Here is a 23,810-nt window from a genome sequence, read left to right on the forward strand (position 1 = left end):
AGGACACTCTACACCTCTGCTTGCCTTGAAACACCTCCTGTGTAGGAGGTGGAGAGAAGGGAGTTAAGAGCTGAGAACCAATTATGTAAGAGGCACTCTGCCAGGACGTCACATACGCTCTTTCCTCTAAGGCCAGCTCACAATGGCCTCGGGAGTCACGTATTCCAAGACCAATCTCCCAATGGGAAAATAGAGGTTGAGAAAGGAGGGAACATCTCCTAAGCCCACAAGGCTACCTCCTTTGTGGAGCTGCTATCGAAACTGTTGAGTTTCAGAGCTCTTTGGAGAGGCAGCTGATTGCAGAGGAAAGAACATGGAGCAGAATGTCTGGCGATGCAGGTATGAGGGTCTTCTCTGCTACTTAATGCCTCAGAGGCAGACTGTTCCTTTGTGGGCTTAATTTCCTCATCCTTAGAATAAGGGCCCTGTATCATGGGCTCCAAGGTCCTCAGTTGGGCATGCAAATGGTATCATACATCACATCAGCTTCCCCAGCTCCATTCCTGACCTTCCTCACCTGTCGTGAGGAGAAACCCTTGCACACTGGCACAGCTCTAGCCATTGTGCCCTGACCCACTTAGACAACTCCCCAGGTAATGGCTGAGCCTTGGCAGAGCTCGTTCCCTACTGCCTTCACCAGAAAGTGTTCCATGCACCCACCTCAGCCCGCCCACGTGTTCTCTATCTAACATCTACGGGGGTGTAGTGACCCTCCAGGCCCTGTGCTACACACTGTGGAAGGAAATCAATGGTGAGCAGGAAGGACACAGTGCCTCTCCCCCCAAAATTAGACCCAGTGTTGGAGACACACGAGTGAACAAGTGATAAAAATATAGAGGGGTGAGTGTGAGCATAAGAAAAGGAGCCCGATTTCTTCCTGAGGAGTCAAGGTACACTGCCCCATGGTAGTAACCTTGGCACCAAACTAAATACATATCTAATCAACCATCCAGATATTTAGAATCACCCAGGTGACTACCACAGATCTGTGTGCCTTTCATCCCAGCATTTGGTACCACTTAGACCCACAGGTTGGATTCCCAGGCCATTTTCATGTTTCCAAAGATCTAGAGAATTAATTAAGGAGGAGAGAAACTTCAGCATTATGAATCCAGAAATAAATTCTTTCTCTTGGGCCTGTCCTTGTAAATACTTCTGAACTCTTTCACATGAACTCTTTTCTTCTAATTGCATCTCTGGGATCTAATCCTGGAGGGTTTGAAATGATTTGCCCTTGTGACTTTGAAACCTCTGATGCTGTGTCCCCTGCCAGGTGTGATTCCACTTCCTTCCCCAGACATCTTAATAAACGGACTTTGGAGTCTTCCTCTCCCCATTTACTAAAGATGCTTTTGAGTTACATTTGAAGTCCACTTCAGCCCTCTACTAAGTAGGAAAAAGCCTACTCCTACTGCATGTTCTGTGTTGAGGCATGATACTGCTCAGCCCAAGGATTCTCTCCTGGGATGGAGTGATCCATTGGAACACTGCTGCAGGTCATCAGAAGAAAGCAATTCCTATAACATCTCAGATGCCTCTCTGTGAGGATACTTACCACCCTGCCCCTCACCTTAGAGGTATTTGTGTCCAAATGTCACCTCTCCTCGCCCAAGTCAGGCAACAACAGTATTTTGGGATGCTATCCCAGTATTTCCTGGGATGCTATGTGCCAAGGGCCAATGCGTTGTATGTAGAAGGTGCTTGTCCAATATTTGGCCAAGGTCCAAATTTTCAATGTTGCTTTGTTGTTCTCTCAATGCTGTTTTATTGTCATGTAAAGTTTGCCATCATTCATTCTCAAAGTCAGCCATCTTCATTCTTTTCCATATGGTATCAATATTGATTCATTTTTTTAATTTTACCAGGTGCTAAAAATTACACTCCTTCTTCATTCCTGGAGAAGGAAATGGCAACCCACTCCAGTATTCTTGCCTAGAGAATCCCAGGGACAGAAGAGCCTGGTGAGCTGCTGTCTATAGGGGTGCACAGAGTCCAACACGACTGAAGTGACTTAGCAGCAGCAGCAGCTTCTTCATTCCGAGGCATTTCCTGTTTTTTCTCTTCTAAATTTTTTTCTTCTTGTTAATTTTTTGTGTATCTTTCTTCTTTTTTTTTTTCTGGTTTATTTGCTTATCTCCAGTAATTTTTTCTGGCCTTAGGGACCATATAATTCTTAATTTTTTTTCATAAAAAACTTTATATTGACTTCTTTATTGATTAAAAAGCAAATATTATTCATTATGATTTTTAATGGTCTATTTTACATTGACTGTAAGAAACCAGACATACCCCAAATCATAGGGCAAGAAAAGTCCTGAACTGTTGTCCGTGCCATGGAGGAAATGCTAGAGTGGGAAACAGGGCCCAGCATTTTCTATAGTTTGACATAATGACTGTGAAAATAGGCATAGGAATAGGGAAAGAGCTCAAATGTTGTTAATGGCCATGACCAACAGTACAATTCTCTGTGGTTTTAGTTCCATTACCTACAGTTTTCTGTGGCTTTCATGTTCTCTCATTTGATTAGAAAAATGTTATTAAAAAGAGTAATTGTCCAGTGACAGTCATCTGTTTAACAGAGGAGAAATCAAAGTCCCAGGTGTTCTGGCACAACCAGGGCAAGAAATCTGGCCTCAGGACTTCTAAACTAAGCTGTTCTTTGCATTGAGATTTGAAGAAGACACAGACTTAGAATGGCATTGAAACATGTATAATATCATATAAGAAATGAATCACCAGACTAGGTTTGATGCAGGATACAGAATGCTTGGGGCTGGTGCACTGGGATGACCCAGAGAGATGGTATGGGGAGGGAGGTGGGAGGGGGGTTCAAGATTGGGAACACATGTACACCCATGGCGTATTCATGTTGATGTCTGGCAAAACCAATACAGTATTGTAAAATAAAGTAAAAAAATAAATAAATAAAATAAAATTATAAATTAAAAAAAAGAATTCTGTTTTTCAATCAACCTAAAATTTGAGTGAAATAAGAATCCTATGCATTTGGAAACCTAGCACTCATTCTAGAGTCAAGTGGAAAACATGGTTTTACATAGGCAATGGATATGCTTCCTAGACTTCAACTCTCTTTTAGATGGCACAGTCTCTACACACATCATCTTCCAGAGCTCCCCTTGCCCTGCTCTAGTTTCTCTTGTCAGTCATCTGCTCTACCCAAGTGCCTGTTGCCAACAGTGGCTTCAGTCATCCAGGGATGCTCACAACCTCTGGTGCAAAAGGATATTAGACTCATTTGGTAAACGCCTGTCAAAGCTCTGGGTATGTGTGAACCCGCCTTTTACAGGGTTCACAGGGTTTACAATGAAGAAGCTGCTGCTGCTGCTAAGTCACTTTAGTCGTGTCCGACTCTGTGCGACCCCATAGATGGCAGCCCACCAAACTCTTCTGTTCCTGGGATTCTCCAGGAACCTTGAACTTTTACAGGATGGGTGCTAATGCCTGCTAATTTCTATCACCTCATAATTAGATTGGCAGAAATGTCACTCCAGGGACAGGGGCATGAAAACTGGTAGGCTCAAAAGCTGTCTTCTCAGAGGACCCTGAGACTGAGCACTGTGAGATCAGCAGTGCGTTTCTAGGCTTTAGTTCTGTGAGGGATTCAGAGGGCACAGAGAACCACAAACAGGGCACAAGACCTGCAGATGCCTATGGGACTACTATTTGCAGTGACCTGTAAGGCACAGGTGATCTCCAATTAGTATAATGCAAAGAGCAAATACAAGGTAGTAGCTAAGCTATTGGGCTTTCCAGGTGGCACTTGTGGTAAAGAACCCGCCTGCCAATGCAGGAGACAGAAGAGACTTGGATTCAGTCCCTGGCTTGGGAACATTCCCTGGAAGAGGGCATGGCAACCCACTCCAGTATCCCTGCCTGGAGAATCCCATGGACAGAGGAGCCTGATGGGCTAAGCCCATAGAGACGCAAAGAGTCAGACATGACTGAAGCTACTGAGCATGCATGTTAGTTGCACACAGCTAGGCTATTGAATGGGATTTCAGAAATAATCACCATCCCGTCTATATCAGCAATTGGTAAAACTGCAGCATGAGAGCCAAACCAGCCTATTGCCTGTTTTTGTAGATAAACTTTTATTAGAGTACAGCTGCTGCTGCTGCTGCTAAGTCGCCTCAGTCGTCCCCGACTCTGTGCGACCCCAGAGATGGCAGCCCACCAGGCTCCCCCGTCCCTGGGATTCTCCAGGCAAGAACACTGGAGTGGGTTGCCATTTCCTTCTCCAATGCATGAAAGTGAAAAGTGAAAGTGAAGTCGCTCAGTCGTGTCCGACCCTCAGCGACCCCATGGACTGCAGCCTTCCAGGCTCCTCTGTCCATGGGATTTTCCAGGCTATGCCTACTCATTTAAACAATCTCAAAGGCTGCTTTTGTGCTACAGTGGTAGAGCTAAGTACTCACAACAGAGACCAATGGTCTGCAAAATCTAAAATATTCCTGATGACAGAAAAACTTAGCCAATCTCTGGTTCTAGACCATAAAGAAAAAAGTTTGAAAAAATAATCCTGCATGGAAGCCAGGATAAAAAGGAGTTAAATAAATCCCAACCTACAGTGTTGAAGCTCAGGGATGGAAGAAATTAATGGAGGAGAAGGAAGGATGGAGTATGGTAACTGTATTCCTGGACTAAAACACACACGGATGAGGCTATTTCCGTGGCGGATTCATGTTGGTGTATGGCAAAACCAATACAATATTGTAAAGTAATTAGCCTCCAATTAAAATTAAAAATTTTAAATTAAAAAAATAAAACATAGGTAGTAGAGAAGAAAGAGAAATTTAAAAAATGATCCTTACCAGGCCAAAAAAAAAAAAAAAAGTGAGTCTGAGTCATCTAAAACTGGCATTGAGAAACTACGGCCTGCAGGCCAAATCTGGTCTGCATGTGTTTGTTGTTGTTATTTTAATAGACTATTTTTTTTAAAGCAAGTTTAGGTTTACCAAAAAATTGATCAGAAAATACAGAGAGCTCCCATATTCCTCTTCTCCCTGTCCCACAATTCCCCTATTATTAACATCTTTCATTATTGTGATACATTTGTTTAAAATGATGAAAAAATATTGATATATAATTATTAACTAAAGATCACAGTTTAACATAGGTCTTTGAACTATACAATTCTATAGGTTTTGAGAAATGTATAATGTCATGTATCAACCAATAGAATATCATATGGATATTTGCCCACCAGCAATGAATGACAGTCCCTGTTGCTCTCTATTTTCCCAGTATTTGGTGGTGTCGGCGTGTTGGATTTTAGCCATTTTAATATATATATTGGGGTATAACACCGTTGTTTTAATTTATAATTCCTTAAAGATGTATCTTTTTTGTACAGTTCTTCTGTGTATTCTTGCTAAGAAGAGGTGGCAAGAATACACAGAAGAACTGTACAAAGAAGATCTTCACAACCCAGATAATCATGATGGTGTGATCACTAATCTAGAGCCAGACATCCAGGAATGTGAAGTCAAGTGGGCCTTAGAAAGCATCACTACAAATAAAGCTAGTGGAGGTGATGGAATTCCAGTTGAGCTATTTCAAATCCTGAAAGATGATGCTGTGAAAGTGCTGCACTCAATATGCCAGCAAATTTGGTAAACTCAGCAGTGGCCACAGGACTGGAAAAGGTCAGTTTTCATTCCAATCCCAAAGAAAGGCAATGCCAAAGAATGCTCAAACTACCACACAATTGCACTCATCTCACATGCTAGTAAAGTAATGCTCAAAATTCTCCAAGCCAGGCTTCAGCAATACGTGAACTGTGAACTTCCAGATGTTCAAGCTGGTTTTAGAAAAGCCAGAGGAACCAGAGATCAAATTGCCAACATCTGCTGGATCATGGAAAAAGCAAGAGAGTTCCAGAAAAACATCTAATTCTGCTTTATTGACTATGCCAAAGCCTTTGACTGTGTGGATCACAATAAACTGTGGAAAATCCTGAAAGAGATGGGAATACCAGACCACCTGACCTGCCTCTTGAGAAATCTGTATGCAGGTCAGGAAGCAGCAGTTAGAACTGGACATGGAACAACAGACTGGTTCCAAATAGGAAAAGGAGTATGTCAAGGCTCTATATTGTCACCCTGCTTATTTAACTTATATGCAGAGGACATCATGAGAAATGCTGGGCTGGAAGAAACACAAGCTGGAATCAAGATTGCTGGGAGCAATATCAATAACCTCAGATATGCAGATGATACCACCCTTATGGCAGAAAGTGAAGAGGAACTAAAAAGCCTCTTGATGAAAGTGAAAGAGGAGAGTGAAAAAGTTGGCTTAAAGCTCAACATTCAGAAAACGAAGATCATGGCATCTGGTCCCATCACTTCATGGGAAATAGATGGGGAAATAGTGGAAACAGTGTCAGACTTTATTTTGGGGGGCTCCCAAATCACTGCAGATGGTGATTGCAGCCATGAAATTAAAAGATGCTTACTCCTTGGAAGGAAAGCTATGACCAACCTAGATAGTATATCCAAAAGCAGAGATATTACTTTGCCAACAAAGGTCTGTCTAGTCAAGGCTATGGTTTTTCCAGTGGTCATGTATGGATGTGAGAGTTGGACTGTGAAGAAGGCTGAGTGCCGAAGAATTAATGCTTTTGAAGTGTGGTGTTGGAGAAGACTCTTGAGAGTCCCTTGGACTGCAAGGAGATCCAACCAGTCCATTCTGAGGGAGATCAGCCCTGGGATTTCTTTGGAAGGAATGATGCTAAAGCTGAAACTCCAGGACTTTGGCCACCTGATGTGAAGAGTTGACTCATTGGAAAAGACTCTGATGCTGGGAGGGATTGGGGGCAGGAGGAGAAGGGGACGACCGAGGATGAGATGGCTGGATGGCATCACTGACTCGATGGACATGGGTCTGAGTGAACTCCAGGAGTTGGTGATGGACAGGGAGGCCTGGCATGCTGCGATTCATGGGGTCGCAAAGAGTCGGACACAGCTGAGCGACTGAACTGAACTGAACTGAAAGATATATAATGTTAAGAATCTTGCATATGTTTACTTGTCATCTGTATATCTCTTTCCCACTTTTAAATTGGGTTATTTCCTTAACATCGATTTTTTTTAAAGTACCTTATCTATTTTAGATGTAAGTCTTTTATCAGATATATGTTTGGCAAAGATTTTCTACCAGTCTGTAGATTATCACTTCATTCTCTAGACAGTGTCTTTTACAGATCACAAGTTTTACCTTTATTGAAGTGAAATTTATCGCATTTATCTTTAATAGATCATGCTTTTGCTGTTGTATGTAAAAGGTCATCATCAAACCAAAGGTGGCATAGATTTTCTCCTATGATATCTTTTAGGAATTACATATTTTGTATTTTAAAATTTAGGTCTCTGATTCATTTTGAGTTAATTTTTGTGGAAGGAGTAAAGTCTCATTTGTTGAAAAGACTATCTTTCTCCATTGAATTCTCTTTGCTCCTTTGTCAAAGACCAATTTACCCTAATAGTGTGTGTCTACTTATTAGCTCTTCTTTACATTCTATTGACCGATTTTTCTGTTCTTTAGCTAGTATCACCCAGGCTTGATCACTGTAGCATTATAGTAAGTCTTGAACTCAGGTCAGGACAGATCTTCAACTCTATTTTTTTTCCAGTACTATGCTGGCTGTTCTGGGTCTTTTCCTATGCCATATGAACTTTAGAATTATTTTGTTGCTATCCATAAAATTACTTGGTTATATTTTGGATTGAATCTATAGATTAAATTGGGAAGAATTAAGATTGCAATTAATGGAAAAAAAGGTATTTTACAAAATTCAACGTACATTCATGATAAAAACTTCCAACAAATTGGGTATAGAAGGAATGTACCTCAACATAATGAAGGCCATATATGATAAATCCATAGATAACATCATTTCTAATGGTGAAAGTTAGAAAAATTTTCCTCTAAGATCAGAAACAAGACAAGTGGGCCTAGTGTCACCATTCCTATTGAACACAGTACAAGTCCTAGCCAGAGCAATTATGCAAGAAAAAGAAAAAAAATCCAAATTATAAGGAAAAAGTAAAATTGTTTCTGATTGCAGATTATATGATATTTTATATAGAAAATCCTGATTATATAAAATTTGTTAATACCAAAAAGCAAATGAGGAAAAGTTGCAGAATACAAAATGAACATATGGAAATCAGCTGTGTTTCTATACACTAATAGTAAAATACATGAAAAACAAAGAAAACCATTCCATTTGCAAGAGCATTAAAACCAATAAAATACTTAGAAGTACATTTAACCAAGGAGATGAAAGATCTGTACACTGAAAACTATAAGGCATTGACTAAAGAAATTGAAAAAGACAAAATAAATGGAAAAATATTCTGTGTTCACAGATTGCAAGAATATTATTAAAATGTCCATACTCTGCAAACCTATTATAGATTCTGTACAATCCTGGTCAAACTTCCAATGGCATTTTTCATAGAAATAGAGAATCCTGAAATTTGCATAGAGCTAAGAAGCTACTGAATAGCCACAGAAACCCTGAGAAAGAACAAAGCTGGAAGCATCACATTTCTTGATTTCCAACTATATTACAAAGCTATAGTAATCAAAAGAGTATGGCCCTGGCATAAAACCAGACACATAGACTGATGGAACATAATCGAGATCCCAGAAAGAAACCCTCACGTATATGGTCAACTAATAGTTGACAAGGGAACCAAGAATACTCAATGGGGAAAGGATACTCTTTTCAATAAATGGTGTTGAGAAAACTGGATAAACATATTCAGAAGAATGAAATAGATTTCTATCTTATACCACTCATAAAAAGTAACTCAAAATGGATTAAAGGCTTCAGCATAAAACCTGAATCCATAAAACTCACAGAAGAAAACATAAGGGGGAAAGCTCCTTGATATTGGTCTTGGCAACATTTTTTCAGATATGATGCCTAAAATACAAGCAAGAAGAGCAAAAATCAATAAGTGGGACTTCATCAAACTAAAAAGTGTCTGTGCAGCAAAAGAAGTAATCAACACAAAAGGAGACCTATGGAATGGGAGAAAATAATTGCAAACTACTTATGAGGATGTGTGTGTTAGTTGCACAGTCGTGTCTGACTCTTTTCAACCCCATAGATTGTAGCCCACCAGGCTCCTCTGTCCATGGAATTCTTCAAGCAAGAATATTGCAGTGGGTTGCCATTTCCCTCTCCAGGGGACCTTCCTGACTGAGGGATTGAACCCAGGTCTCATGCATTGCAGGCAGATTCTTTACCATCTGAGCGAAAGGAAAGTTCCATTTATTAGGATAAGAGGTTAATATCCAAAATACATAAGTAATTCATACAACTCAACAGCAAAATAAACAATCAGATTAAAAAATGGGCAGAGGACCTGTATGGACATTTTTCCAAAGAAGACACACAAATGGTCAATAGATACATGAAAACATGCTCAACATCACTAATCACTAGGGAAATGCAAATCAAAACCTCAATGAAATATCACCTAATATCTGTTAGAATGGCTTTTATTGAAAGGACAGGAGATAAATGCTAGAACAGAAGTAGAGCAAAGGAAACCTTTGTGCACTGTTAGTGGGAAGATAAATTGGTAGCATCACTAGGGAAAACAGGATGGACCATCTTCAAAATTTAAAAACAGAACTACCATATGATATAGCAACCTCACTTTTGGTATGCATTCAAAGGAAATGAAATAAAGATCATAAAGAGATATGTGCACTCCTATGTTCATTACAATATTATTCATAATAGCAAGGGTAATATTATTCAAACAGCCTAAGTGTTCACCCTCAGATAAATGGATAAAGAAGTAGTGTATTGGAATATTATTCAGCCATGAGAAAGAAGGAACATTTTCAACAGTATAAATTTATCTTGGGGGCATTGTGCTAAGTGAAATAAGTCAGGCCAAAAAAGACAAATACTGTATGTATGATCTTACTTAAATGTGGGATCTAAATGAATCAAACTCATAGAAAGTAGAGGGTGGGGGAAATGGGTAGATTTTCGTCAAAGGGTACAAACTTCCAGTTATACGATGAACAAGTTTGGGGGATCTGATGTATAGCATAGTGACTATAGTTAACGATACTGCATTAATATTATATACACAAAAGCTGTTAAAAGAGTAGATCTTAAATGTTCTCAATATACAAAAGAAATGGAAATTATGTGAGGCAATGGGGGTGTTAACAAACCCTAGCAATAATTTTGTGATATATAAGTGTATCAAATCATCATGCTTCGTATCTTAAGCTTATATAGTGTTATATGTCAATTATATCTCAACAAAGCTGGGGGGAAAAGTGTAAAAAAAGCGAAAACCTCCTCCAAGTACTACTTAAACACTTACTGTCTGAGAAGAGAATGAATGTACCAAATACTGCCCAGGGAGAAAAAATTTCTCTTAGAAGATCAGACATTCTTTCCTCAGAATCATAGCTGAAGTTCCCATTCTTAGAAATTCTCAACAAATACTTTAGAATGAAAGTAAACATTAGTTTTGGTTAGGTAAATAAAGCAACTGTCTAGGCTTCCACCTTAGTATTCTTCTCTCCCTCACCCCCAGCCTCTGTTTGCATTAGACAACTTAATTGCAAAGCAGGGACACGTTCCTTTCTGGTCCTAAAGTGAAAACATCACTTTGAACCTGAGGCTATGAATTTCTAAGTCACCACAAGACTTTCTGTAGTTGCATTTGAATTGTGGATTATGTTTTATACTAGTTAAATATTTAGGGTATCTCAATAAACTACACATTTTTGGCAAATATGACTGCTTTAACAATTTGTACATAAAATCAAAAAGCCTTCTCCTTAATTTATTTTCCCATGGCTGGGATCAAGAAAACAGTATCTTGAACACTGCAAGCAGAAATATTATTTTAATATTTGTACAGAGAGAGGGAAACTGCATGCCATGAATTGGCGTCTATATTATCATCATGGATGCTAGAAAATGAATTCTTTTTGGTGGTTTTTTGACACCAGTGTTTAATGGCAGCTTTATTACAAGCCATCTCTGTGTACATAAAAGAAAAATATGTTTTAACTAGTAGGAATAAATGGGCATGATTCACCAGCACAGTTAACTCAAGATTTTCCAACCTTATAACCACAACTGATAGGAAGATTTATCACCACAGCTGCCCACGTTAAACTTCTTTTCCTGCAGTTAAAGGAATCAAATTTCTTCTTGGAGATTAGTCATTTGTGGGGGTGTCGCCAACTGCAAAATGCTTCTGTTATGAATGAGGTGCACTTCTCTGTTGCTGTCTTCCAGTCCTAATTCTTGCCTTTTTTTGTGTCTTTCTCACTTGCACACAAGTTGCAATGACTTACACAGTCAAGTTTTCTTTACTTATTATTCAAACCTAAAACTCTGGGTTGCTTTGCTGGATGGTAAGATGGGTGAGATGAAATGTGAAATCTGAGCAGTTGAGAAATTCTACATGAGGGTAAGAGCGGAAAGGTAGCTAACATTTCTTGGGTGGCTATAAATGTGCCAAGCACTGTGCTAGTCTCTTTATTGAAGGGATCTCATTTCATCCTTAGAGCAATCTTGCAAGAGGTTAAGTAATATTCCCATTTCATATGTGAGGAAATTAACTTTTTCAAGATAGTGTGACTTATCAGTAACTAACTGAACAGGTATGAGAAACTAGCTCCCAAAGACTCCAAAGTGCCTCTGTTTTCTTTCTCCACTTGGCCATATAGCCTCTGAGGTCCTAGAGGAATGCAGTTGGACAAAGTAGTTTTATAACTATACAGCTTACAGCGATTTTTAAGACAACAGCTTTATTGATAAATAATTCACATATCATACAATTCACCCATTTAAATTGGACCATTCAATGGTCTTTGGCATTTGCACAAACTTGTGCAACTATGACCAGTCAATTTTAGAATATTTTCATTACCTCAAAAAAGAAATCCTGTGCAATTCAACTATTACTCCCATATCACCAATCCTCCCTCCAGTCCTAAAATGCCACTAATCCACCTTCTTTGTCTATAAATTTGCCAATTATTGACATTTTATATGAATGAAATCATATATTATGGGTCCATTTGTGACTGGCTTCTTTCACTTATTGTAATGTTTTAAAGATTCATCCATGTTGTAGCCTGCATCAGTACCATGTTCCTTTTTATGTCTGAATAACATTTGTATGGATATACTATATTTATTTATCTACCACTTATAGGGATGTGACGCCATGTCTACATAAGAAAATTCTAAAGCCAAAAGAGTCAGCAATGTTTCATCTGCTCTATTATCTAGCTAAATTGTGCAAAACTAATTATGTCCTACTTTTTCCTACAGGCTTCTGGGAACATGCACCCCCCAACTTGCTTAGTACCACCTCATAATTGTCTTTGTGAAATCATCTTGATTAATCAGATTTTGGTTAGACCTACATGAAGATAAAGGAACTACATATAATGTCAACTGAAGGCAGATAACAGAACAACTGAGCAAAGAGTGAGATTTCAGTAAATCCATCAGATGAATTTATTTTATGCCACTTTGACCAGTTTTGGGCTTCCTTGATAGCTCAGTTGGTAAAGAATCCGCCTGCAATGCAGGAGACCCAGGTTTGATTTCTGGGTTGGGAAGATCCCCTGGAGAAGGGAAAGGCAACCCACTCCAGTATTCTGGCCTGGAGAATTCCAAGGACCATATACTCCATGGGGTTGCAAAGAGTTGGACACGACTGAGCGACTTTCGCTTTCACTTTTCTTTCACTTGACCAGTTTAATTTTCACTGAATTGACTAGTTGTTTTGCCAACATATAGATAGTTTAACATAGTGTTATTGTTTAGTCGCTGAGTCACATCTGACTCTTCTGCGACCCCATGGACTGTAGCCCACCAGGCTTCTCTGTCCATGGGATTTCCCAGGCAAGAATATTGGAGTGGGTTGCCATTTCCTTCTCCAAGGGCTGTTACCAATCCAGGGATTGAACTTGTGTCTCCTGCTCTGGCAGGCAGTTTCTTTACCACTGAGCCACCAGGGAAGCCCCTGTTTAACATATTAGGACGTGACTGAAATGACAGCTGGAAAACATGGAAACATTCAGTTCAGTCGCTCAGTCGTGTCCAACTCTCTGCGACCCCATGAATTGCAGCACGCCAGGCCTCCCTGTCCATCACCAACTCCCGGAGTTCACTCAGACTCACGTCCATCGAGTCAGTGATGCCATCCAGCCATCTCATCCTCTGTAGTCCCCTTCTCCTTCTGCCCCCAATCCCTCCCAGCATCAGAATCTTTCCCAATGAGTCAACTCTTCACATGAGGTGGCCAAAGTACTGGAGTTTTTCAGCTTTAGCATCATTCCTTCCAAAGAAATCCCAGGGCTGATCTCCTTCAGAATGGACTGGTTGGATCTCCTTGTAGTCCAAGGGACTCTCAAGAGTCTTCTCCAACACCACAGTTCAAAAGCATCAGTTCTTCCATGCTCTGCCTTCTTCACAGTCCAATTACCATATGTAAAATAGATGGCCAATAGGAATTTGCTGTATGACTCAGGGAACTCAAACAGGGGCTCTGTAACAACCCAGAGGAGAGGAATAGGGAAGGCCATGGGAGGGAGGTTCATGAGAGAGGAGATATATGTATACCTATGGCTGATTCATGCTGATATTTTGCAGAAAACAACAAAAGTCTGTAAAGCAATTATCTCTCAATTAAAAAAATAAAGAAATAAAATCAGATTTTAAAAAAAACTCAGACATTCACTTAACATTATAACTGCTTGCCTGAGTATAATTTACAAAAATGTATGGTGTGGCCAGAAAATTTGTTTAAAAGCTGGAAAAAGTATTTCATAGGGAGATATAGCATCTATGCAAAGATAAAACTCTGTCAAAGTTTTAGTCAATCAAGCAGTTAATGTCATTTAATGAAAGTGATAGGACAATTTTATTATATGTTTAACTGAATTGGCCAGAAACACTGACATAATGTAACTTAATTTAAATACCTTTCTTTAGCTATTTAATAGCCTAAACAACTTTAATAGCCTTCCCTTGCCTTCTTGGAGTCTATGATGGGAAAAGAAAGAAGCCTTTATTCAAGCAATTGTACAAATGTACAGTAGAGTCTAACACGTTAGTACAAACCCTACAAAGTCCTGGGTAGAATGAAGCAAAGAACTCATTAGTATTTATTTCTCTTCTTTTTTTAGTATTTATCTTGATTAATCACAAAATATAAGCACTTTCAGAAACCACTTTAAGTGCTTTCCCACAGGTGTGCTCAAAATAGTGCACAGAGAGTAGTACCGGGTAGAACCACCATAGACGCCCACTGGGAGTTCTTCTGGGTATGAACTGCAATTTTTTGTTAGTTACCTACATCTTCTTGCTACTTGTCACACAAGATGAATGGAGTTAATACACAATACAGGGTTTACGCAACTGCAATCTAGGAATTCTTCCTCAGATCTCATTTTATATGCAACCCCCCTCTTTGAACTAATATATAATAGACCTTCAAATCTTATGTTACAGTGATTCCATCTCATGATAAGAATTATCTTTTGTAATGAAAACACTTTATCATTTTAGAAGTACTACTGCATAAATTATTTCTGTTTACATTACAATTTCTTAAAGTATTTTACATGCAATAAATATTAATAAATGTTTCTCAAACATAATCTTTACAATTATTAATTTTCCATCACATCACTTTTTAATAAAAAGTGTAAACTGAGATTGTTATCTTTCTCTTATCCTGTTTCTTTGCCTTCTCTTCACAGAGTGCTTTAGCAACCCTTCTGGCCATTTTTGCTCTCAATCCTCATACACATTTATGAGCTTAGCATTTCTGTTCTCTCTGAGAGTAATGGCCAAGATTGTGATTCCTTTTGATTTTTTTTTTCCTATGAGATCTCATATACCTATATGTGCATGCTCGGTCACTTCAGTTATGTCTGACAATTTGCCAAACCATGGACTATAACCCACCAGGCTCCTCTGTCCATGGGATTTCCCAGGCAAGAATACCTGAGTTGGTTGCCATGCCATCCTGCAGGAGATCTTTCTGACCCAGGGATTGAACTCTGTCTCTTACATCTCCTGCTCTGGCAGGAGGGTTCTTAACCACTAGAGCCACCTGGGAAGCCCCACTGTATATGAGATATATGAATATTATTCAGCTATGAGGAAAAAGGAAATCCTGACATTTGTGACAAGATGGAAGAATCTTGAGAGCATTATGTACTCAGTCACTCAGTTGTGTCCAACTCTTTGTGACCACACAGGCTGTAGCTGCCAGGCTCCTCTGTCCCTGGGATTTCCCAGGCAAGAATACTGGCATGGGGGTGCCTTTTCCTATGCCAGTGGAGTGCATTATGCTAAGTAAAATGAGTCAAACAGAGAAAGACAAATACTGTGTGATCTCACTTACATGTGGAATCTTAAAGACCTGAACTCATAGAAAAAGAGAGTGGAATAGGGGATATTAGGGCCTGGGGTGCAGTGGAAGTGGGGAGATGTTGGTCAAAGTCTACAGATTTCCAGTTATAAGATGAAGAAGCTCAGCATGGTGATTATAGTTAACAATACTGACTATATACTTGAAAGTTGCTAAGAGATCGAATCTTAAATGTTCTCACAACAAAACAGGAAAGGTAATTATATATGCCATGATTGAGGTGTCAGCTAACAGTATGGTAGTAATAATATTGCAATGTATATGTGTATCAACATACTGTATACCTTAAACTTATACAATGTTAATGTAAAGCTGGTAAATTAAATAGAGAAATTAGCCGCTTCTCCATTCCTATACAATGCCTTTGCCAGACTCTGCTGCCCCCTCTGGGACTGGCTTCAAGTGACAGCCTTTTCTTGCCCTTTTTTTGGTAACTGAAAGTATACCAGACAAGCCCTCAACTGTCACTGTAGTCAGATGACTTTCTAAATACTGCCATGTAAGTCATTGTATTTTAGTTTACTCCACCAATGCATAAAAGCTTCCATATTAAACTAAGCAACTAACTGTTGTCTTCTGATTGCTCCCCAGCTCACTGTACCTCAAATGCTAAATAAAGGTTGTTGCCTTATGGCTTCATTATGTTTCTATTTTGTCTTATGTCCCCAAATGGAGGAATTAATGTCTCATTTGTAGACACTAAAGTCCTGTAGACAGGGGGGTCTTTCCTGCTTCTAGTCACATTATTTTTTTAATGTATTTATTTTAATTGGAAGATAATTACTTTACAATATTGTGATGGTTTCTGCCATACATCAACATGAATCAGCCACAGGTGTTCCCCCATCCTGAACTCTCCGCCCACCACCCTCTCCACACTATCCCTCTGGATTGTCTGAGTCCAGAGAAAAATCCATGCACCTATGGACACCTTGTCTTTGACAAAGGAGGCAAAAATATACAATGGAGAAAAGACAGTCTCTTCAACTAGTCACACTATTAAGTCAGCTCTCCCTAGTCACATCAATGGCGGAGGCTATGTCTCCAACGGGCCCATATTTGGCCAGTCAACAAAACCACACCACAGAGAGAGTGCTTGTCAGACCACGTGTTTAACTGTTGCCATGTTGTCTGCATGAATGCATCTCATGTCTTTACACATGTTATATGAAGATATGTTACCTTCTCAAATATAGAAAATACATTATGGTTTATGTTATCTTGAACCCAGAGCTCCCTAAGTCACATTGTACAGCGGATAGAGGGCGCATGCTTATCTTTTCAGTGTTGTTCCAATTTTAATATAGGTTCTGCTGGGCTGAGCACAAACTACATATAAAGCACGGGGGCCAGCTGCTTCCTTTAAGTCTAAACACAAAACCACTCTCCCACTCCTACGAATTCCACTTATAACTCATATTCTACTCACAAACCCCCTCAAATGCCATCACTAAAGTAAATCTCTTGTAAGCAAAATCTTAGTGGTCAAGGTCCCTTCAACTTCCGTATGTACAGCGTCTGTATACAGTCTCTCTATGTGCGAGATGGTGTGCTAGCAAAATTGAAAACCCAAGAACATGCTTGAGGGGCTGCTTTAATAACTTCCAGTTATTAACACAGAAGATGTCCAGGATAACATGGGGAAATTTTAAAACTTCTGTGGAGAGCAAAGTGGAGCCTTCACTTAAATTCTAAAAAGCATGTGTATAGTCCTGTATACACAGTATAGGAGCAGCTGTTACTGAGCGCCTGCAGGGACTGCCCTCCAAATAACCCCGGGTAGGTGGCTATGCCTCTGATTACACCCTGTGAACCAAAGTCCCAGAAATCACACTACAAGGAGTCCCTCCTCAAATGACATCATTCACGAATGCAACCGAAACCATTACAATTTTTTCTATTAATAAGCAAACCCAGTAAGGCCACTTTAACTGAGACAGTTTGAAACTGAGGTCATCTCCTCAGGAATTTGTTATGAAGTTGCTAACGGGGATCAGTTTCCCAGGGCTGAAGTGAATTTTGCTGTTGTAACTTGAGTTGAGGCACACAGGACAGCTGGTGGTCTACCAAAAGGAAGGAGAAGCATGCTCAATAGAATAAAAGCAGCTGTGAGGTTCCCAAACATGGAGTCTACTACATCTGGCACTGGCTGGATTTCCATACTCTCTGGAAATTTTCCAGGCTGCTGTGTTCTGATTTCTTGGTCACCAGTGCTGAGTCTCCTGGAAATGGCTTCTCCAATCTTTGGAAGACACAATTTCCATTCACATACAGGGTAGTTGATTACAGCTGTAAACAGGTTCTTCAAGAAATATACTTATGGGCAAAGTTTTTAGAGATCCTCTTACAAAAAGATCCCCAACTCTTCTCCCTTGGAGACACTTGTCTCCACTTTGTAAACAAGGCAGTTTATCGTAAGCTAGGTTGGAGAAGAAGGTAAGCAGAATAGATACTTGCTGGAATGCCTCGGCCACAGCAAAGGTTCTACCATTCTTTGGGAAGTTTGTCAGGTGAAACCTCAGGATGGATAAATTAAGCATGACTTTTTGAATGCTCTTGACGTGGAGGGGTGGTTAGGAGGGTGGCTATCATTTTGATAACCTGGAATAAGCAAAGTAAACCACCAAAATAGTTACTTGGCACTATGTATTAATATTTGTACACATCAGTGATTTTCTAATTCAGCTACTAGAATCCTAGTGATCTCAAATTGCCCATCAGGGTCCTCTTAGGAAAAGGTTATACAGGGGACCAAAGTAAGGAGAACTCAAGATACCAAATATGACTCTCTGTAGAGCTGTGTTGTCAAATATGATAACCATTAGTCACAGGTGGCTGTAAGCTTCCCTGGTGGCTCAGATGGTAAAGAATATGCTATGCCTGCAATGTGGGAGACCTGAGTTCGAACCCTGGGTTGGAAAGAGGGCATGGCAACCCACTCCAGCATTCTTGCCTGGAGAATCCCCATGGACAGAGGAGCCCGGTGGGCTACAGTACATGGGGTCGCAGAGAGTCAGACACAACTGAGCAACTAAGCACAGCGCAGCACAATATTAAATAAAATTAAAACTTCATATCCTCAACTGCATGGCTAACAGGTATCACACAGGACAGCACAGATATAGAACATTTTCATCATCTCATAAAGTTCTACTGAACAGCACTGCTAAAAAGTTTAAGTGGCCCTGTCTTATATATGTGTGCATGCTGCGTGCAAAGTCACTTCTTTGTGACCCTATGGACTGTAGCTTGCCGGGCTCCTCTGTCCATGGAATTCTCTAGGCAAGAATACTGGAGTGAGTTGCCATGCCCTCCTCATTATATATCGATAGAATGTATATTTATAATTATAATTTAAACAATCATATTTATACATGAGTGTAATATATAGGTATATTTATATATATTATATAGTTCATACACATATACATATATATAGACAAGAGACAGAGAGAGAGATTGAGAGAGATATATGTTGATATAAAGTTCTGCCCACTTGGCCATGTTCATCCAGGAAATTTCCCCTCTAACCTGCCCAACCCCATCTAACCAATATTAATTATCTCTTATGTGTTAGTCTGTAGTAGATGGTTTCAGAGAATTCATGTGACTGCACCTGTAGTATGGTATTGATATAAGACCAATCCTAGATAAACAATGTAATGCTGAAGAACAGTAATTGACAGCTATCTCCTCTTGATGGAGGAAGAACATGTTCAAACCAGGTCATACTTTCCCCTCAGTGTGGACATGAATTTTTTGTAATCTGAACAAAATAAGAAACTATTCAGGTAGGGATTCCTGGGCTCACTTAGGAGTTCTCAGTGTAATCACACTGAAAGAAGGACTACCATCTTGAGGCCTCATCTCATTCCTGCACAATCCCTCTATATTGCAAAACTCTTAACATGCAGCACTAACCCACCATGGTCCTGTGGTCTTATAATCTGACTCAAAGATTTGGGAGATAAAGTTAATCTTGTCTCCAATTTGATGCTCCTTTGAAACTGCTCTCTGGCCTGCCAGACACAGGCTCATGAACTACATAAATTCCATAAATATGCCACCCAGGCCTGCGTGGTGGGCTTCTTGTAAACTGCTCTGCACTTGGATGGATCTTTCTCTGTTGGGGCAAAAGGAGGAGAAAGGTAAAGTCTAAACTTTTAGGATTGATACAAGTCTTCTCTTGCTAGAGATGGAATATATTTTCTTTTAATCATGCTCCACAAATATATTTTTGCTAGACCTCCAGCGAATCAGATCAGTTCAGTTCAGTCGCTTAGTCGTATCTGACTCTTTGCAACCCCATGGACTGCAGCACGCCAGGCCTCCCTATCCATCACCAACTCCCGGAGTTTACTCAAAACTCATGCCCATTGAGTCAGTGATGCATAGAACTGAATTAATTATCATTTTCAGTTCATGATACTTCATCTTCACTAGTTCATGAATTAACTTTTACTTACATATCTATTTATATATCTACTTATAACTAAATACCAGTAAAACTAAAATCCAAACCAGAACTAGAATATTAACAGTAATTTATATCTATGTTCTTCTCTCTTATCCAGTCCCCCTATCTGCCACCACTCAGGGCCACCGCAAGCCCAACAATTAGAGCTTTTATGCAAATTAGAGAAAGATGCCCTTTCCCTACACACATTTTTTAGTTAAAATATCATTTATTTATCAAAAATAAAAACATGACCGAGTTCAGCACAAATTATATAAAAATTATTTCAAATAATTGAGTAAATATTAGAAAATCAGAAGTGATTTAAAGTTTTAATTATGTTGTTGTTCAGTCACTGTGTCTGACTCTTTGCAACCCCATGGACTGCAGCACAGCAGGTCCCCCTGTCCTTCACTATCTCCTGAAGTTTGCTCAGATTCATGTCCATTGAGTTGGTGATGTTATTGGAAAATCAAATTCTTTATGATATGAAAGTTTCTTTGAAAAATAGCTTTGGCTATTAGAGGTTTTACTTCAGGCTCTACTACAAAGCCACAGTCATCAAGACTGTATGGTACTGGCACAAAGACAGAAATATAGATCAATGGAACAAAATAGAAAGCCCAGAGATAAATCCACGCACCTATGGACACCTTATCTTTGACAAAGGAGGCAAGAATATACAGTGGATTAAAGACAATCTCTTTAAAAAGTGGTGCTGGGAAAACTGGTCAACCACTTGTAAAAGAATGAAACTAGAACACTTTCTAACACCATACACAAAAATAAACTCCAAATGGATTAAAGATCTAAATGTAAGACCAGAAACTATAAAACTCCTAGAGGAGAACATAGGCAAAACACTCTCCGACATAAATCACAGCAGGATCCTCTATGACCCACCTCCCAGAATATTGGAAATAAAAGCAAAAATAAACAAATGGAGTATTACTCAGCCATTAAAAAAATACATTTGAATCAGTTCTAATGAGGTGGATGAAACTGGAGCTGATTATACAGAGTGAAGTAAGCCAGAAAGAAAAACACCAATACAGTATACTAACACATATATATAGAATTTAAAAAGATGGTAATAATAGCCCTGTATGCCAGATAGCAAAAGAGACACAGATATATAGAACAGTCTTTTGGACTCTGTGGGAGAGGGAGAGGGTGGGATGATTTGGGAGAATGGCATTGAAACATGTATAATATCATATAAGAAATGAATCGCCAATCCAGGTCGGATGCATGATACTGGATGCTTGGGGCTGGTGCACTGGGATGACCCAGAGGGATGGTACAGGGAGGGAGGAGGGAGGGGGGTTCAGGATGGGGAACCTGTGGTGGATTCATGTTGATGTATGGCAAAACCAATACAATATTGTAAAGTAATTAACCTCCAATTAAAATACATAAATTTATATTTAAAAATATTAAAAAATAAAAAGAGCTACATGTCTTGCCTTCAAGAAACTGAATATCATATGAGAATTTGAAAGCTTATTTACTCCAGTATCGTGTTTTCAACAGAAGTGGCCAATAGATTTTATAATCTTTCTTATGATATTGTATTCCTTAAGTAATTTGAAATAAAATTTAATTTTGAGGTGCTACAATTCTTTGCTGATGACCAATATTGGAAAAATAAAATATATCCAGAGAGCCACAAAAATATTTTAAAATGTATAGTTTAATCACACTAGGTATGAAAATATGAGAGCTAGTTCCTTACACAGTGATCTTCAAGCAGTATCACATCCCTTACAATATCGATTGGCCAATTTTAACTATAATTTTTTATATAATTTCAATAGTTCACAGTCTTCATAATTCATCAAATCACTAGTCATCTGGGACAATGAAAAGGCCACAATATTAGCATATTATTGTATATCTTTGTTTTAAAGATGTCATTTTGTATCCAATTTAGAAAAGCAGAAATTGATTTTGACATTTACTTTTGGATTATAAATGGGATGCCTGCAGAATCTGTGGTCAAAATTAGGCCTCTTCCTTCTTTTCTGATATTTCTTTCATTGGAGAAGTTGGCATCTGTGTTAAGAGACTCTGCAATTTGTTTGGCATCAAAACTATAACTTCATGAAACTATCCTGTTGTTTGCCTCAAATAGTTTCTACTTCATTTAAAGGGAATAACACATAAATTTTATTCCTTTATGACTTTCATGTAATGTTAATTTTACTTAAAACACCACATCAAATTATTACCAAGAAAATAAACTTAAGCATGGACATTATTTGAAATTATACACTGGACTTAAATTCTAGAATCTATATCTTGTTTACAAGTTTTTAGTTTAGACATATAGGTTATTTTAGTTGTTATTAGTTTAAAAAGGTCTTCCAATTTTCAGACTTGACTCTCAACTGTAACTTTCAATAGAACAATATGTATCCATCACATTATTTTAAAAAACAACTTTGCTTCCAACTGTAGAAAAAATGTTATCTACAGATACTGATTTTGTTAGAATAAGAGCATTTACCACAATATGTAGATAATAATTATAATATATATACAAACGACCTTTCTTTGGAATGAACAATTTTATAATAAAAGTAAGAAAAATTCAAAATGATAAGATGCTTATTATGCAAGTGATTTTCCTTTGATTCAATCTTCTTATGCAGGACAGAAAGTTAAAAATCTACTTCTGATTAATAGCTCTGAATGCTTTACCCTACAGTTTATGTTTCTCATTGATTGGGGTGAGCTGATTAAGAAGCAATGATACAACAAAGTTAGGTGACATGCACATCTAGACTACCTATTCACATAGCTGATTTGTAATTTCTGGACCCTCTTGTGCCCAGTACAAATGGATTACTTTATTGTACAGAAGATTAAATGCCTAGTTGCTATGACTACTCAGACTCATAACATGTTGAATCTAGATAATTAGATGCCCAGTTCATAATGCACATCTAGTTTGCAAAGGCTCTTGATATCTTGTGCCCAGTCTCAATTAGGGTCCAGTAACATATCAGAAATTCTTTTTGAACAGAGTATTTCTCAGTTATGGACAGCATGGTCTTGCTCCAGGGCCCTCAAGGCCTGTACTGTTGCTCTCCTACTGGGGCCAAATTAAGTGGCGTCCTTCTCTCTTGGTGGTAGGAGGTACAAGATGCAACAATCTGTACTCTCCTTAGGAAAAATATCCCAGCAGTTTCTAGACAATCCTATATCTTCATCAATATGATACAAATCTTTATGGGGTTTATCTCTCACCTTTTGACATCCAAATGTCTTACTTAGTTGTCTAGGCAAAATTGCCACTCTAGTTCATCCAGTCAAATTTGTAAGATGGGGATAAGAATAACTTCTCAGGAATTTTGAGATATTCAAGGTTCCTACAGCACAGTGTTAGTGGCTCAGTTGTGTCAGATTCTGTGAACCCATGGACTGTAGCCCGCCAGGCTCCTCTATCCATGGGATTCTCCAGGCAAGAATACTGGAGTGGGTTGCCATTTCCTTCTCCAGGGGATCTTCCCAACCCAGGGATCAAACCTGGGTCTCCTGCATTACAGGCAGATTCTTTACCATCTGAGCCAGCTGGGAAGCCCCAGCTGGGGTTCCTAGAGTCTATATTATGTCAATAAGCATGCGTTAACATAGTGCTGAGGCAAGAGAGTGTTTCAAACGGTTGTCCTTACCATGAAAATATACATTGCTTTCAGTTCTCACTGATGTATATCAAGATGAAAGCATTCTTTCAAATCAATAGCTGTACACTAAGTGCTAGAAAGTAGGTTGATCTGCTTTCATAAAGATATTATTATTATACATCAAACACTGCAACTGCAATCAGGTCTTTCATTAAGTTTATAGTCATCACTGTTATCAGCCATCAACCACCT

At 38.9% G+C, this 23,810-nt stretch overlaps 1 non-coding gene across 1 annotated transcript; it reads right to left on the reverse strand.

The window, feature by feature from the left end:
• Positions 1 to 23,439: 23,439 nt before the first annotated feature.
• Positions 23,440 to 23,511, reverse strand: TRNAY-GUA. Its single transcript has one exon. It is a non-coding gene; the product is annotated as a tRNA-Tyr (tRNA).
• Positions 23,512 to 23,810: the final 299 nt, after the last annotated feature.

Source organism: Oryx dammah, unplaced genomic scaffold (genome assembly GCF_014754425.2).
Source record: "Oryx dammah isolate SB20612 unplaced genomic scaffold, SCBI_Odam_1.1 HiC_scaffold_23, whole genome shotgun sequence".
NCBI classification, from domain to species: domain Eukaryota; kingdom Metazoa; phylum Chordata; class Mammalia; order Artiodactyla; family Bovidae; genus Oryx; species Oryx dammah.